This window comes from Pinus tabuliformis, chromosome 7 (genome assembly GCF_031772625.1).
Source record: "Pinus tabuliformis cultivar Carrire ecotype Pingquan chromosome 7, CPIR1, whole genome shotgun sequence".
NCBI lineage: Eukaryota > Viridiplantae > Streptophyta > Pinopsida > Pinales > Pinaceae > Pinus > Pinus tabuliformis.
Genome location: NC_142293.1, coordinates 770,385,358 through 770,402,829, shown reverse-complemented (window position 1 = coordinate 770,402,829; position 17,472 = coordinate 770,385,358).

Below are 17,472 nucleotides of genomic sequence, written 5' to 3'. Positions count from 1 at the left end.
CTCAGGGGCACTTCTTAGTATGGATTATGGTATAGACAGATAGAGGGAGTGAAGCTTCAAGGCCTCACCAATGCAGATTGGGTAGGGAGTCCATCCGACTAGAAGAGAACATCAGGAGGGATTTTCAATATTAGGTCAACGAAAGTTTCTTGGTACAACAGGAAACTGAGATAGGTTGCACTTAGTTCGATAGAGGAAAAGTACATGGATAGGACTCAAGCATCATGTGAGGCCATCTGGATGAGGAATATTTTGGTTGGTTTCTTTGATCAATAGATGGATCCAATTGTGATTTACTGCAATAATCAGAGTTGTATCAAACTCTCTGAAAATCCAGTTTTTCAGGAGCGGTCCAAGCATATTGATATCTGATATAATCATCTCAGAGATTGTGTATCGGGGCATATTATGTTGTTAGAGTACATCCCCATGAAGGAGAAATATGTTGACATTCTGACAAAGGCATTGTCAATATGTAAATTCGAGTTTCACATAGACATGATCGGGGTAGCTGATAATCCCTTTCTTGTTCAGAGGGAGTGTTGAGAATTTGCAACAAGAAATTCAAGTTTAATTTGTCCTTGAATTAATCTGAGAATTAAAATTGAATTTTATGCTCATTGCAACATGTAAATAGTTAATTAAGTTTAATTATCTTAATTAGCTGAAGAATTTCGAGCTGGAAGTCTTTCTGTATCCATGTATATGTTATCCCTAAGTTTTAGGGGTCTGATACGAGTTTAAATTGAGTTGGAAATTAGGTCACTCAGTTTACTGAGGTATGTTCAGTTAAACTAGTTCCAAACTGTTTGAGGAACTAATAGAGAGTTAACAATGAGTTGTTGCACTAGTGCATCCACAAGTGTCACTCTAGTTAACTAAAGATTCCCTCATGAGAAACTCATGCATGTCAATTTTGAGTAAGGCCTGGTTTAGACTAGAGTGCATGGACAATGTACTATTAGTTGTGTGATTTACTGAGTTGTAAATATCATGCATGTAATCAAAGAAGAACCTATGTTTGGATTGAACAGTTTTGGAAGTATGAATTCCCTTTAAATATGGTCTATTAAGCCTAGGAATTATGCAAGAGATTAGGGGTTTGGAGAGATGCAGAATTGGCTAAGTGTTGGTGAAGAGCTAGTTTGTGAGGCGAGAGAGTTGAGCATACTTGTACGAAATTTCTCTAGTGAGAACAAGCTTTGTATATTCACTCATATTTATGATATATGAAATAAATATAGAATGGTTTTGATCAGTGGATTTTCCTAGATACATCGTGTGTTATGTTTGATTGATTTATCTTATTTTTGTTCATATTGTTTTCATCGATCTATTAGGTTCCGATGGTTGAAAGGAGAAGTAGATTCTTATCATATTCTTTAGTATATTACATGATCTTGTGAATCTACTAGATTTTCTACACAATGCCCCATTTCATGAAAGGTCCAATGATGATAACAAGGTGTTAAGGAGTTGGTGGAGAAAAAGTTTTATGATCATATATCTGGAAAGAATGATAGTTTTGGACATCAAGGATACAATCATGAAATATAGTGGGACAAAAGTATCCAGCACGAAGAATCTTCTCTTGATATGAAATCGATCATAAACTAAAACTGAAGTAGAATTGATTAATTGCCAACTATGAATTGATTGTTAACCTTAAGTCTTGAATGTGGAAGACCGAAGGAAAGTAGTTGATTTAAGACTGGATCAATAAACTAAGAAACATAATTAAGCTAGAATTTGCATAATAAAACAGAGATAGAAGGCAACAAACATTGATTATGGAGTTTGTCCCTGATGGACTACGTATTCGGGTCCACTTTCAAGATGAGTGTCTGATTTATTAGGATTGATTGAAAGAGGTATTTTACACAGAAAAATACCAGAATGAATATGCACATAGGCACTTCTGGTCTCTGTCAACAGAAAGCTCTCTCTCCTATCTTTCCAATTCCCATCTCAGTTCCCAATTCCGCCTCCGGGCGGCTAAGATACCCTCAAATCAATAACTACCTCTTTGGCTCAGTATTTGCTTACAAGACTCCAAAATCACTCTCAATCAATTCTCCATGAGTAAAAGGATGAATTTACAAGCTTTGCAAGTTCATTCAAACTCCTTTTGACTAAACTTGTCATGAATGGTTAGCATTAAGGGTTCATGGGTCTCGGCCTTGTCACACAGTGACACATAGGGATAAGAAGCCATGGTGGTTGAATTAACAACTACGCATAAACAAAAATAATTCCAAAAATAGACCATAGGATAACCCCAAACCTGCTAACAATTAATTGACAATGTGAATTGGGTGGACCGTTGGCATGTGACCAGGCGGTCTAAACCTTGGCGGCCACCTGCGTTGTTTACCCCCATAGTTCCAGTGGTCAACGAATTGCGGTTACACTTGATAGCTTTCAACTGTTCACATAACACAACCTCCAACGGTTGCAGTGAACTGTGAGTCAACCTCTGATATAGTTGCTGCTATAGTTACCCTTCAACTATTCACATGTGCCCTCAACTCCTTGCGGTTTCGATGTGGCTTAGCTGCTGTGGTTTGATAATTGTTCTCATGCCACGGTCCCGCTGCAGTTAGGGCTTGTGGTTAGGAATGTTTTTGTTTGTATTGAGTTTTTAAATACTAAGTCTAAAAGAGGGTTTTTCCCAATGTTATGTTTTTAATGAATATGTTAGTGTAATAGGTTTAGCATTAGGTTTTTAACCATAGGTTTGTTGCTTAGGTATTTTAGCATAGGATTATACAAATGAGTTAGGTCCCTGTCACATGGAATAATTCGATCTTGCGGACAAGATAGACCTTCCTAGAATCTAAAGAAGACCTAATGACAAGCAAACCAACCAGACACTATCTTTCTCTAAATATGCTTTAATAAACAATGGCAAACAAGTGTTTTTAGGGCATACCTTAGGTCCAACGCAAGTTTGTGGATGCCCTCACTCCTTTGATCCAAATGAGCTCCTTTGTCGTGAATCTGCAAACACAAACAAGGCAAACAAATTAAATAGCACCTAAAAAGCCAAAATCATAAAACATATTTAACATGAAAGTCAAGGAGTCCATGAAACAAATAACATAAGATACTTGTTGAGAAAAATGAGTTTGATTGTATTAATTCAAAAGAAGAATAACTTTACAACCTTTGCCTTGACGTTGTACAAGCTCCTCCCAGGGTCCAGCAAGAAGTCTCCTCTACTTTGACAAGTTTCACTCACTCCCCAATGAAGCCAAAAAGGTATGTGATCTCTCCTCTTAAGCTCAACTAGGAAGTCTTGATTTCACCAGCATTTACCCTCAAAAATGTTCAGCTTCTAACCTCTCTAGCAACCAGCCCAATGCCTATATTTATAGTGCAATGGAGGGAGGTTACTAGGTCCTCCTTCAAAGGGATAAAGCCCTCCTTCAAAGGGATAGGTCCTCTCATCAAGGGATTAGCTCCTTCTCTTTTGGGATGCATGAACCACCTCAGAGCGAACAATCCACGTCAAAATTCCTTCTAGAATCCTCTAGAATTAACCCAAAGTGAGTTTTTTAAGATAAAACTTGCGCCTTTTGACTTTCACAGGGGTCCGCACCTACACCGTTAGGGACAGAGCGGGCAGGTCCGCAGTTTTTGTACACAGAAGGTGCGGGACCGCACGTGACAGTGAGAGAAAGTGCGGAACCAGAGTTACATGGATTTTTAATGTCTTTCTCTCATTTCCAAAGCTTGACTTGAAGAGATGAGGTCTGAGACTTGCTTAGGAGGACAGTACAAGTGATGATAGACCCATACTGACTGCAAATAATCATGTTGACAATATTTTTGTGTAACAGATTGCCCCCTAAAGTGCGAAGTCTGTAGTAGATGACGATTTCATTGATCATTTAGGAAGAGTGAAGTACTTTATCATTTCGAGGATCATCTTGTGGAGAGACCGGTTGGAACCTGTAAAAACATTCAATGCAAGATATATATATGAGATCATATCAGCGCTGAGGTAGGCATTCGCATACTCAGATCAAAACTGACTAGAAAAACTAACTACTGCTCTGATATAGGAATGATCTTGTAAAACATCACAAGTATAGACTTAGGTGGACACATTATGGACGCAACCATCTATTTATGAATAGTCCATTATATAATGAATACAAAATTCCTCGCAGCCTGGATTGTGGAAACTAGATCCAGGGTCTTCATTTCTACTTCCCGAAACAGTATGATTCTATCCATGCGAATGAATGTGTTGATGTTGAACATGGTAGGAACCACTTGATTACCAGTCAATGATGTAAACTGTTAACAAGTGTGAGAGAAACCACCAGTGATGTCAATGGCTCTCAAAGTACCCAGTACAATCCATGAGATGTGAATAAATGTGTTGATGTCGAACATGTCATGGAATCCTTTGATCGAAAGTCAATGATGTAAATTGTCGTCAAAGGCGAGAAACCTGCCATTGAGGCATGCAGATTTCAAGGTACTGACGATTTCTAGATCATCTTTCTAGATAATGAGCTGATGTCGATAGAAAGCAATCGTCGTAGGCAAGCCCACAACACGAAATCATAGATCAAGTTGAAGAAATTTAGTTGCAACGACTGACTCAGGGATGGTCAAGATGGATGACAGATATTTTGAAGATGAATGGCTTATTGGCAGTGACCTCTTGAACACATAACGACATGACAGATGGTTTGGTGGCAATTGACCCAAAGTTAATACCAAGAAACCGGCTGAAGACTTTCAATGTGGTTTGATCAACTGTTAGGCAAAGGATTTCCCAACCCAGGTGAATAAAAGTGTCGTGTTCAAGAGTGGTTACAAAGTATGACAAACAGACTCATTTTTCTCTCTTTTCCCCCACCATTTCTGGCAAGTACCTCTTTATTTTTGACAAGCTTGAGGAGGATAACATTTGCTTGATTATAAGCTCATCCTTCGGATGAGTCCAACTTAGTTTAAATTTGAACCCTAAGAAGGAGTGGTTCGTTCCTATTTGTAATTGAACAGATCCTTTACTGTGAAATTTTAACGAGTCCAGTATAGGAGAAACTCGGCGTTTTTCAATTTTAGAGAGTCTGAAAAAACTTAAGAAGACTCCAGGGTTGACCTTTTTCATAAATTGTTGTCTCCCAAGCCCGAAAAAGTATAAAATAATACTTGAGAGAACCACTTGATATTTTACGACCAAGGAGTACTTTTCGTCATTAGTGCCCTTGATCCGAAAAAGTAAAAAAGCGATCAACGACACGTCGTTTTATAACCAATATCGAATTCAAAACGACAAAAATTCGGCAATCTTTTCATGTTTTTACGGTCAGAAAAGAGCTGTAAGTGGACCGTCTTTTAATTCCGTTTTAACGAGTTTAAAAGAAACACTCAGCAATCTTTCATGTTTCAAGAGTCAAAAAAGAGCTTAAAGGTGACTCTAAATGTTTTTCCATCGAAAATGATAGATTTCGCCTGAGTAATCCGTTATCCTGCACAAAAACACAAACATTACTCATACCTGTTTGAAATAGATAAAAATGTCGCAAAAATACCTTTTCAAAGTGAAACATAAACAAATTTGCAATTTATTTACTCAAAAAACTTATAAAAAGGGCCTTTGTCAATTCATTTTTACCGTTTGAGTTTGGGTGAGAAAATAATGCTTTTGCTCAGAAAACTTCCCGTGAAGATTGCGGAAAATCCAACCGTCGGAATCGAACGCCGTCTTCTCCAGGTAATCCACATCAACCTACTCTTCATTTTTAACCATTTCATTTTTTGATTTAGTCATTTATTTCATTTTTTGGGAGGGTTTTAAGGCATAAAGCCCGCGCGTGGGGGCTCGCAGGTTTACCACTGCTGGCCTGCGGACCCCGAATTTTTCTCCATTGGGAAAAAGCTCGGGGTTCGCACCTTCCATGTAAACAAAGTGCGGTCCCACGCACTGTGTCTAACCTGGAGGGTGCGGTCCCCGTCGCAAGGGTTTTTAACCCAAAAATTCTCAAAAATGGACCAATCAAAATAATTTCTAGCAATTTAATTTATCCTTATGCTTGATGCAGAGAGTACATCATGCTAGATGGGCGTGAACGAGAGCATGAGGACGTGGATGCCGCCACATGGAATCATCAGCCTTCACTTGATGCTTTGAGGGCGTGCGGCTTGTACAAATTCTGGGCCATTCCTGGCATGAGGGCTCCGGTGGATTTCTTACAGTGGATGGTTGACAGATGGAGTGTATAGGACCAGTGCTTCTTCATTGGCAGCCACCAGCTCAAAATCGAGCTGGCGGACATATATTTCTTGACTGGTTTGCCTAAGAGAGGCGAAAACTTGACTCTGTTTGGGGCTAGGGCAGGTGGCCAGTCTGTCGATAGCCTCAAGCTAGAGTACTGCAACAGCCAGGCTAGAGACAAAGGGATAGACATAAAGACCATATCCCGTCCTGAGCTCATGGTGATTGCATTCACTGTCACCAGACTTTGCGGGGATGCCGCATTACATATTGCCACCGGATCCCAGATGCTTATGGCAGTTGATTACTTCCGAGGCACCATCTTCAACTGGTGCAATGCTGTGTTGGCCAATGTGAAAGGCCAACTGACCAGGGCCAAGAACGGACAACTAAAGACCTTTGGTTATGGGGCTTTGGTTGTGAGTTTTGGCCTGGAGAGGGTTCCTATGCTGATCCCGCAGCACCTTACTATTGGAGCTGGGCTTCCTCGAGAGCCCAAACTGATACGATGGGTCGCAGTTATGGCCCGTCGCCCGGACGAGAGGACAGAGGTTGCTCGATTCAAACCTGAGTATTTCCAATGGCTAGAAAACTAGGTCTTTTCCATTCAGGACTTCCCTTACGCTGGGCTAGATTTTCGTGGTGACCCAGACATGGTTCTTCCACGAGGAGAGCAGTGGGATGATTCAGGTAAAATCCTTTTCAACATTTTTCCTATTTTAATTTTTTTTATTATTTTTCCATCGTCTCAAAACTAATAGCAAAAGTTTCAAATGCAGATGTGGGTCCACAACGACCAGCCGTTCTCTGGCCTTACGAGAGGAAGCAACCAGTTGCACCCGCGCCAGCCCCACAGGATGAATCGGCAGAGGTTTTGGCCAAGTTGGAGGGTCATCTCGAGCGCTTGACAGGAGATATTCCGGAGACCACTATAGATGACATTCGTCGTCGACTTCAGCACTATGTGATTGAGCCAAGTATAAAAAACACTTTTCCTCTTTGGAAGTGGCTGGAAGTAACTCGATGTCCATTTGCAGTGACGGGATTGCGCATTCAATGGGTAACACAGGTTCCAAACCATCGACTAGTTGGAAAGGAGTGAACCCTATTGATGTTTTTACTGAAGTTCAGTACGCCCAAAGCGCTGAAAATAGCATGTTGTGCCAATTTGACCGATGAATCCCAATGATTCGTCAGATCATGATAACTAAAACTTTGTTGATGGATTCAACCAGACCATTTTCTTGTGGATAATAAGGGGTTGAACTATCGTGACGTAAACCAAGATGGCCTGTAAGTTCGGTCATCATAACGTTTCGAAAATGGCGCCTGTGATCAGTGATTATTGCTTGCGGGACACCAAACCTAGCAATTATATGATTGAACATGAAAATTGCAGCTGTCTTGCCGTCTGCCTCAAATGTAGGCATCGCTTCGGCCCACTTGGTAAAATAATCTACCGCAAGGATGATATACGCATGCCCCTCGGCCGAGTGAGGGTTACATGTAATAAAATCGATACCCCATTTGGCAAAAGGACCAACGGAAATTATAGGGTGGAGAGGAGCAGGTGGAGCGCACATCTTTTGATCACATTTTCGGACCGCCGTAATACAATCTTTAAATAAAGACGACCAGAAGTAGCCAGCGCGCAATATCTTTTGGGCTGTGGCAAACCCAGACATATGACCGCCACATGCTCCAAAGTGGCAGTCATTTAGAACCCTTTCAGCTTCCTCGTGAGTTAAGCAACGTCAAAAAACAGAGTCCGCCCCACGGCGATAAAGAGTATCTCCAATAATCCTGAATTGTTGGGACTGGAATCGAATTTTTCGACGTTCTGACCTTGAAATTTCTAGCCGAAAGGATTGGGTCTGGAGATAAACGATGATATCCCCATACCACGAATCTAAAGTGCTAATTAGAAACAAGGATTCGTCCGCAATGGGCTCCTCTGCCACAGTTTCCGTGTCAGCACGCGGGAAGTCACACATTAAGTCCGCAAAAACTAAATATTTCTTAGACTTGGATTTTTCGAATTCCAAGTCGAACTCCTGCAAGATAACGATCCATTTAGAGTACTTGCCCCCTAGCAATTGCTTGGTCAAAATGTAGATCATAGGGTTGCAATCCGAAATTACTGTAGTTTTACGTAGTAAAATGTAGTGACGAAAATGTTGGACAGCTTGAACAGCTGCCAATGCCAATTTCTCCACATGTGAGTATTTTAGCTCAGTTGGATTTAAAGTTCGACTAAGATAATATATCACATGTTCAGTTCCGAATTCATCTTCTGGACTAAGACCATTCCAATGGTGGGATGAGATGCGACGAGATACAAGAAGTAATCCCGGTTGTAGTTGGGAGGATGCAACAACGGTGCATGGGTCAATGCGTGTTTGAGTGCATTAAAAGATTTCTGAGCTATCTCATCCCAATAGAATGGAGTATTTTGCTTCAACAACTGGGTAAAACCCTTTGTAACCTCGGCGTAGTTAGGAATGAATCGTTGTAAAAAGTTTGCTTTCCCTTGCAAACTTTCGAGTTGGCGAAGACTCGAAGGAGGAGGCAATTTGACGATAGCTTCGACCTTCGAGGGATCGACGTGAATGCCGGATTTCGAAACTACGAACCCCAGCAATCGACCCATTTCTATACAGAAGACACATTTGTGTGGGTTCAACCGAATCCGATAATGCCTACACCTCATAAAAATTGCTCGTAAATGGACGAGGTGATCAGCTCGATGTAATGAATGAGCAGGCAAATCATCGAGATACGGTTGCATAATGTGCTTGATGTCATGAAACGCATAAGACATCGCCCTTTTAAAAGTTGCTCTGGCATTCTTAAGCCCAAAAGGTAACTTGCAATAAGAAAATGTCCCCCATGGACAAATGAAAGCCATTTTTGGTTGATCGGCAGGTAGAATATTGATTTGATTGTATCCGGAAAAACCGTCCATGAAGGAGAATATTTCGCTACCGGCACAATCATCAATGATTTGATCGATATAGGGAGTTGGATAATTGCCCTTTGGACAGGCTCGATTATTGTCCCTATAGTCGATGCATATTCTTATTGTTCCCTGTTTTTTGTTAACCGGAACAATATTCGATACCCAATCCGTTAACGGGATCGGATAAATGAAACCTGCTTTCAATAGTTTTTCAACTTCTGCTTTAATTGCAGCAGCTTTTCGTGGGTGAATCTGACGCAAACGTTGCCGGACGAGTTTAGCGTCCGGGTAAGTCTTGATCTCATGAACAACAATCGCGAGATCAATTCCTGGCATTTCCTCATAGGACCAGGCAAACACGTCGCGGAATTCTTGAAATAGGGCCTTATATAGTTGAATTTCGTCATCTGTACACGAGGCACCTATATGAATGTTCTCAACAATTCCGGGCTTAACCGAAATGTCAATAGGAATAGTTCGAGAGATGTTTCCCAAATTTAACTCTGAATCAGGATGTTTCGTTGGATTTTGAGGTTCCTTGACATATTCAGTCGTAAACAAACCATTTTCAAAATGATCATTCTCGGGTAAAAACGAAGATCTGTGATGGAGATCTTCCCATGGTAAATCATCTACACATAGGATTTCACGAATTTGCTCATCAGAGTGAACAAGTTCAGAAAACGTGATCGAATCCGAGCTTGATGTGAAAAGTGACTCCTCACGGACCACATTCATGAAGTCATTTTCGGTTGAAGATGGGTTGGCAAACGACTGCACGGCTTCATAGGCAATTTCATATGGACTCAAAGGCATGGCATTACCAAATGAGTCTATCTCAGATTCAGAGGGAATGATCCAAGGATCATCATAAACAATGGTGTCTGATGTGATCATATGAATAGTTGCAAATGAAGACGATGCGTTGATCGGAGGAAAAGGAAAAGTTCCCAGTAAACCGACATCTTTAACTAGTCCTACTCCAACATCCTTATATGGGATAGTTGTTTTACCGACATGTTGAATACTCTCAGAAGAGGCTGGGTCGGATGAAAAGTAAGCCAACTAGTCTATTGATATGATCTTTCCATTATGTGGAAACTTTATTACTTGAAAGACCGATGAAACGACCGCTGTCATAGCATAAGACCAACTTCGACCCAAGAGAAGGTTGTAATCTAGATGGGCATCAACCACCTCCACATCTAGACTAATGGTTTTTCCTTCAACCCCTATAGGAAAATCGTGTAGAATGCCAAAAGGATGAAACCCACGGCCGTCAAAGGCCTTTAGAATCATCGGGGATTGATTTAGCGAAGGAGAACCAAGCGATCTCCAACACTGTATCAACATAATACACGTTGAGGCTCCCTCATCAATTACAGTCCGATGAATAGGCCTGTTTTTTACTATCACTGGAATCTGGAAAGCCATTTGATGAGGCAAACGCGGTGTACTATTTTCTAGATCAAAAATTATTAGGTTCGAGTCCTAAACGTCAACAGCTCCTATAGTCAATAGAAGTAATTTACGTTGTGCTAGACATGATTGCAGCACTTCCAAAGCCGACATTGCTAAGGGTGAAACAACTAAATACACAACAATGTTATAAGTCTGAGCCGCTCTCGCATGTGGATTGAAAGCTGACTTTCGAAGTATACCCTTGGCGGGCAGTTTGATTACCAATTCTGGATTAGGTTTCTCGATCTGTAGCGGATCGGAACCGGGAGCTGAGGTTGATGGATTAGAATGAGAAGATTCTACTTCTTTACCATCAACAAGACTTTTACTACCATAATCTTGCGATTGAGTCGCAATCCTAACATGGGACATCATCAGTATGGGTTCTTCATTGGCACTCGAGGACGAACCTATCATCTTACTGTCTTGAGCCGGAAAAGGATCCTTCAAAACAGCAGGAGTTTGGGAACCCTTGACAATCTTCGCAACCTCTGCACGATGAGGGCAGTCTCTTGTAAAACGTTCATCGTCACAAATGAGACAAGGATAACGAGGTTTGCGCTTTTCATCATTGGATTCTGCCTTTTCAGGTTTCTCCTTTGAACTTTTGTCCGTTTTATTCTTCTTCTTTCCTTTCTTCTTCCCATCGGATTTTGATTTGGCTGTAGATGACTCTACAACGTGAATATCGGCGGAAACCTCTGCAGAAGAATCTCCTGTTGGGGAACCAGGCAAGGTTATGATAGGGGAAGAATTCTTGGAAGACTTCTCCTTACTTTTAGTGTTAACCGTACCAATCATGCCATTGGCGGCATGAGATCCCGAAGGAGCTGCAGCGATTTGATTTTGCTCGGGAAGATCGGGGATTTTCTCGTGTAACGTACCTGACTGAGTATAGACCAATTCAAGGTATTGTGCTTGAGCAATTACTTGCTCCTCAGTAACAACTCCGGCTTTAGCAACATCTTCAGTGATCTTTGGCAAAAAAGATTTTACAAACCACCCGGCCAAAATCTGATCCAGAATAAATACCTTCACTAAACGCCATCGACGTCTCCACTCACGAATATGATCTGAAATGTAAGTAGATGTCGATTGTTTTAATGAAGTTAACAATTCCGTGCCATTGTCATATCGGACTCGCAACTGAAAATGAGTTAAAAACGAGGTAGCTAACTGACTAAAATTATAAAAAGTGCCTCGCGGTAACTCAATGTACCACTTGGCCACAAGACCAATTAGAGTGCGCTGGAAAAGTCTAAGACGGATTGAATCATCTAAAATGGAGTTAGACGCACACCAGAGGTGGTAAGTCATCACATGGTTCGACGGGTCCTCTCCTGATTTACCTTCGAACTTGGGAATGTCACTGGGCAACTTATTCGGCATTGGCGGCCAAAACGGAAGATAATTAATGGGATCATTCGTTAGGCGCGACAAGTCAGGCAAGTCCAAAGTTGCGATAAACGGTAACTGCCGATTAGGATCCCTAAAACTTTGGGTCATGAGATCAGCCCCAGGAGGAGGATATCCAAGATAACTAGGAATAGGAATTACGTTTGGGATATTGTATCCTCCCGGAAAACTAGGATTAACCGGACCATACTGGGGTTGTTGAGGTTGTTGATAAGTGTACCCAGGATACGGTTGATATTGATAGACTGGTTGCTGCACATCAGGACCGAATTGGTATTGTCCCTGGTACGGTTGATAAGTAAATTGTGGTTGACTTGTGACAACCGTACTTGAACCAGGTTGTCCTATAGGCATCTAAACCGAAGTTTGAATCGTAGATCCAGACGGTGGTAAAGATGTCTGAGGAGTAGATACAAGAACAGTAGAAACCAGAGCTGTCGATAATCTAGAAGTAGGTGGGGTAGATTGAACAGATGTTGCGGCAGTTGTAGCAGTCGTTTGCGGCGGAGTACGAGGCGTACTAGGCCCAGGCTGAGAAACTACCGAAGGTACATAAGTTTGAATGTTAGACTGAACTGGTTGCTGGGGTGAACCAGAAACTAAGGGTTGTCCAGTTTGAGATGACAATTGTACATTTGGCTGCAACACTTGTTGGGTTTGTGATGGATCCCACACTATATTCATTCCGGGGTACTGACCCATAATAGGTTGAGAATACCGAGGACCATAACCAGGTTGAGGGTAGGATTGATAATTGAAAGGTACATTTCTCGTTCCTTGAATATACGTTTGACCGGAGGGTGGTTGGAAACCTTGGTTCGAGTACTGACCTTGGGGTTGATACCCTTGAGGCACGTACTGATACTGGGGTTGACCTTGAGGTATAAATTGATACTGAGGTTTACCTTGGGGTACATATTGAGTCTAGGGTTGACCTTGAGGAATGTACTGTCCCATAGGTATGTACTGTCCTTGAGGTTGCCCCCCAGATGCAAATTGTGTACCTTGAGGCTACCCCCCAGGCGTTAATTGAGGCTGCCCCCCAGGCGGTAACTGGCCACCTTGAGGTTGAGGATTGGGAATAGAACTTGACATCATAAGAATGTCTTCTACACTCAACGGCTTAGTACCATTGCTTCCAGTTAATAACCCTTGCTCAATGGGTTGAGGAGATGCTCCCGAAAAAGTACCAGAAAGTGACTGATACCCGGAGGGAACAGAAAGACCGTCGTACAAAAAAGATTCAGGCGATTGAGTAAACATGGATGACTGTCCTGACATATTTACGGGAGTATAATAACCTCTAGGTGTTGGGTGATAAGGAGCGTGAGGTGGTGAAAAACTTAACCCTGAGTTTTCTAAGAAATTAGTCAAAGAAAGATACCAAGAACTGCTCCTAGGTGGACTGTAAAAAATTGATTCACGCCCCCTTAGCTCAATAACAGGTTGATTTTCAGGGATAGGGATGCCTACTTCTTCTTCAAGAGCAAGTTCTTCAATAGCAATAAGTCCAGAAGGAAGATCTTGGGTGATTACTCTTTCTACCCTAGGTGAACCAGGACCACTAGAAGTTGGAGAAACAAACCCCGATGTCGGAGTAGCAGCAAATTCACTTTCAAGCTCGGATATTTCGGGTTCTTCACCTATATCACTAGTAGATGAAAAGCTACCAGTAACTTCGGAAACAGACACTGACTGTGGATTATAATCTGCCACTAACAGTTGAAAATCAGGATGTACTATCAAAGAAGATTCTCCTTATTCAGGTGACACAACTCTACTATCTCTAGGAGTTACGAGGACTTTCAAGCCTTCAAGCTGGCTCGGTACTTCCTCAGGAGGTTGGCCCCGAAGTCTACGGGACTGCCTTGGTAATTCAGCCACAATTAAAGACTTTTAACTACTTCACACGCAAACAAAGTAAAATCTCAATGAAAACCACCTAAAGTCTCTAAAGAACCAAACAAATTTGAATCACACGCCTAAAGAGTCTAGGAGATCAAACACACACAAACAGTAACTTTTCGTACTGAAAACACTAGTTGGTGATGAAATCCAACGTCGCAGAGTTTAGTACAGAAATGGCGGTTGGAACAGTTACCCCGGCAACCTGCTTAATGAATAGACTGGCACAAGTTCATCCACTTAACCGTCTCGAGTGAAGAGAACCCCCCAGAAAATCCAAGTGAGTCTAGTCGACGTCTGCTCCAGGTACAGTGGGATCTTCCCACCACTGTCACCTCAGGAAGAGTCCTAAAGAATATGGCCACTAAGGCTACCAACTGAGACAAATACACCTGGGGGAATAGTCTACAATCCGATACGCACGCAAGTGTAGAGTAGCAAGCTCAATCCCCTTGAAGGCTCCTTGACATAATCCAAGGTTTACCAACAAGTGACCCCAGGCTCCTCAACAATGGTTAATCCGAGGTTTACCATTTTTAATACGTGAATATCTAGCGTCGTTCCCAATGAGGAAGGATTGATTCCCACACTGGTTCGGACACGATCTCGTGCTTCTCCTTTAAGAGGAGCTTTCCCAGAGCGGAAATGCAACAATTGGATTTCTTCCCTATCACAAGATACAACTACTTGTTTGTTTTTACTGTCTTGGAGAGTTAATTACTCTCCTACTCCAAGACACCAGCCTAAGCTAAGTTGGTGTATGAGAGCCCTAGAAATAAAAATGTTACTAGATGAATTTTACTTTAAGCATTATTTTTATTGGTTTTTGTTTAAGTCAAAAGGTGCGCAGATGAAACTTGTGGTATGAAGACTCGACTCAAAATCACTAAAAATGCACCTAAGATGATTTAAACAATCTTTTTCTCTTCGATGAACTTCTAAACTAAGAAAGAGTTTGAGAATGCAAATACTTTGTAAACACAAATCTTTCTCAATCAAACAAATTAAAAGAAGAGCTTTTGCATTTTCCAATGCACTCAAAATGAGACAACTAGTTATTTCACAAAAATTTCCCTTTTCGATTCAAAGCACTCAAACACTACAAAAACAAACTTTTTTCAAAAGAGATTTTTATATTTTCTTATAAAACACTCAAAACTAATGAAAATGACTAACTTTGAGATCTATAAATTATAAAAACCTATCTGAAGTCAAAGCCTACTAAAAGTCTTCTTTAAGGATGTTTTACTTAGCTAGATGTAAGCTAAGGACCAATTTATGCAGAATCACAAATAAGTCAAGAACAACCAATTTTGTTTTCTTTTTGAAAATGAAAATCCAAACTTTCAAACACAAGCTTTTCGAAGTTTTGTAAAGAGAAAAATCAAAGCAGATTCCTCAACAAGGGGAGATTTCATAAATGGTCAGACTCATAAGAAGGCTGGTAGACACTAAGGTAATCTGAAGTCCCTACAGCTTCTAAGCTCAGAGCCACTACACAACCAAAATGAAAAACAAACCCAACAAGCAAAACTCCTAGGAATTTCACCTAAAACCCTAACACTAACAAAATAAACCTAAGGAAAGCTTATGACAAGTTATATGCAGGTCTAGGCAGTGCATAACAATTTCTAAACAAAAACTAAGCTGACTAACAGAGGAAATCTTAGGTTTTTCAAAATTTTGACAAGGTCCACGGCCCACTTTTGACACAGGTGCGGTCTCTCTCTGTGCTAAAGGCCAAGCTGCGGGTAGGTACGCACTGTGTCAAATGGCTAGGGTGCGGTCCTCTCCCAAAGCTATGAAAAACAAAAAATAACCCTGGATCTACAAACTCTACCCAATTTTACACACAACAAGCCAAAAACAGAAACAAAAACACAGTTTCTCAGGTCAAAGTAAAAACAAGGAAAACAATCAAGTCCCCAGTGGAGTCACCATTTTGTCACACGGAATAAGTTGATCTTGCGGACAAGATAGACCTTCCTAGAATCTAAAGAAGACCTAATGACAAGCAAACCAACCAGACACTATCTTTCTCTAAATATGCTTTAATAAACAATGGAAAACAAGTGTTTTTAGGGCCTACCTTAGGTCCAACGCAAGTTTGTGGATGCCCTCGCTCCTTTGATCCAAATGAGCTCCTTTGTCATGAATCTGCAAACACAAACAAGGCAAACAAATTAAATAGCACCTGAAAAGCCAAAATCATAAAACATATTTAACATGAAAGTCAAGGAGTCCATGAAACAAATAACATAAGATACTTGTTGAGAAAAATGAGTTTGATTGTATTAATTCAAAAGAAGAAGAACTTTACAACCTTTTCCTTGACGCTGTACAAGCTCCTCCCAGGGTCCAGCAAGAAGTCTCCTCTACTTTGACAAGTTTCACTCACTCCCCAATGAAGCCAAAAAGGTATGTGATCTCTCCTCTTAAGCTCAACTAGGAAGTCTTGATTTCACCAGCATTTACCCTCAAAAATGTTCAGCTTCTAACCTCTCTAGCAACCAGCCCAATGCCTATATTTATAGTGCAATGGAGGGAGGTTACTAGGCACTCCTTCAAAGGGATAAAGCACTCCTTCAAAGGGATAGGTCCTCTCATCAAGGGATTAGCTCCTTCTCTTTTGGGATGCATGAACCACCTCATAGCGAACAATCCACGTCAAAATTCCTTCTAGAATCCTCTAGAATTAACCCAAAGTGAGTTTTTTAAGATAAAACTTGTGCCTTTTGACTTTCACAGGGGTCCGCACCTACACCATTAGGGACAGAGCGGGCAGGTCCACAGTTTTTGTACACAGAAGGTGCGGGACCACAGGTGACAGTGAGAGAAAGTGCAGAACCAGAGTTACATTGATTTTTAATGTCTTTCTCTCATTTCCAAAGCTTGACTTGAAGAGCTGAGGTTTGCGACTTGCTTAGGAGGATAGTACAAGTGATGATAGACCCATACTGACTGCAAATAATCATGGTGACAATATTTTTGTGTAACAGTCCCCATTTAGGTTTGCCACATTTTTAAGTAAATAAACCATATACAACAAATTGTCACTTTGTGACATCAATTTGGACCACATTTACACCATGAAGAGCTGGCAATGAAAACCAACATAGAAAGAACTCAAGAACACCGGAAAAGTTGACGAAGCTGAAGATGACCTGAACTCTTCAGATAAACTGGACTGATAAGATCCTCCTGGATCAATCCTCTCCACTTGAAAGCTTTTGGATGACAAAAGTTTGATTTTAAGGAGAGACCAGTTGAGGGTATAGCTCCCTCACTCTCCTGATCTTTAATCACTTTGCCTTGCTGATGTAAGACCACATTTGACCACCACACTGAAAGTGATGACCCTGATGATGCTTACCATGGCACATTTTGAAGCTATGAACTATTCCATCCATCTACAGTATGCACAACTCACCAAGATGGTTAAACAACCTATCATAAACATGATAATTTGTTTCTTTCGTCTGTGCATCATTAG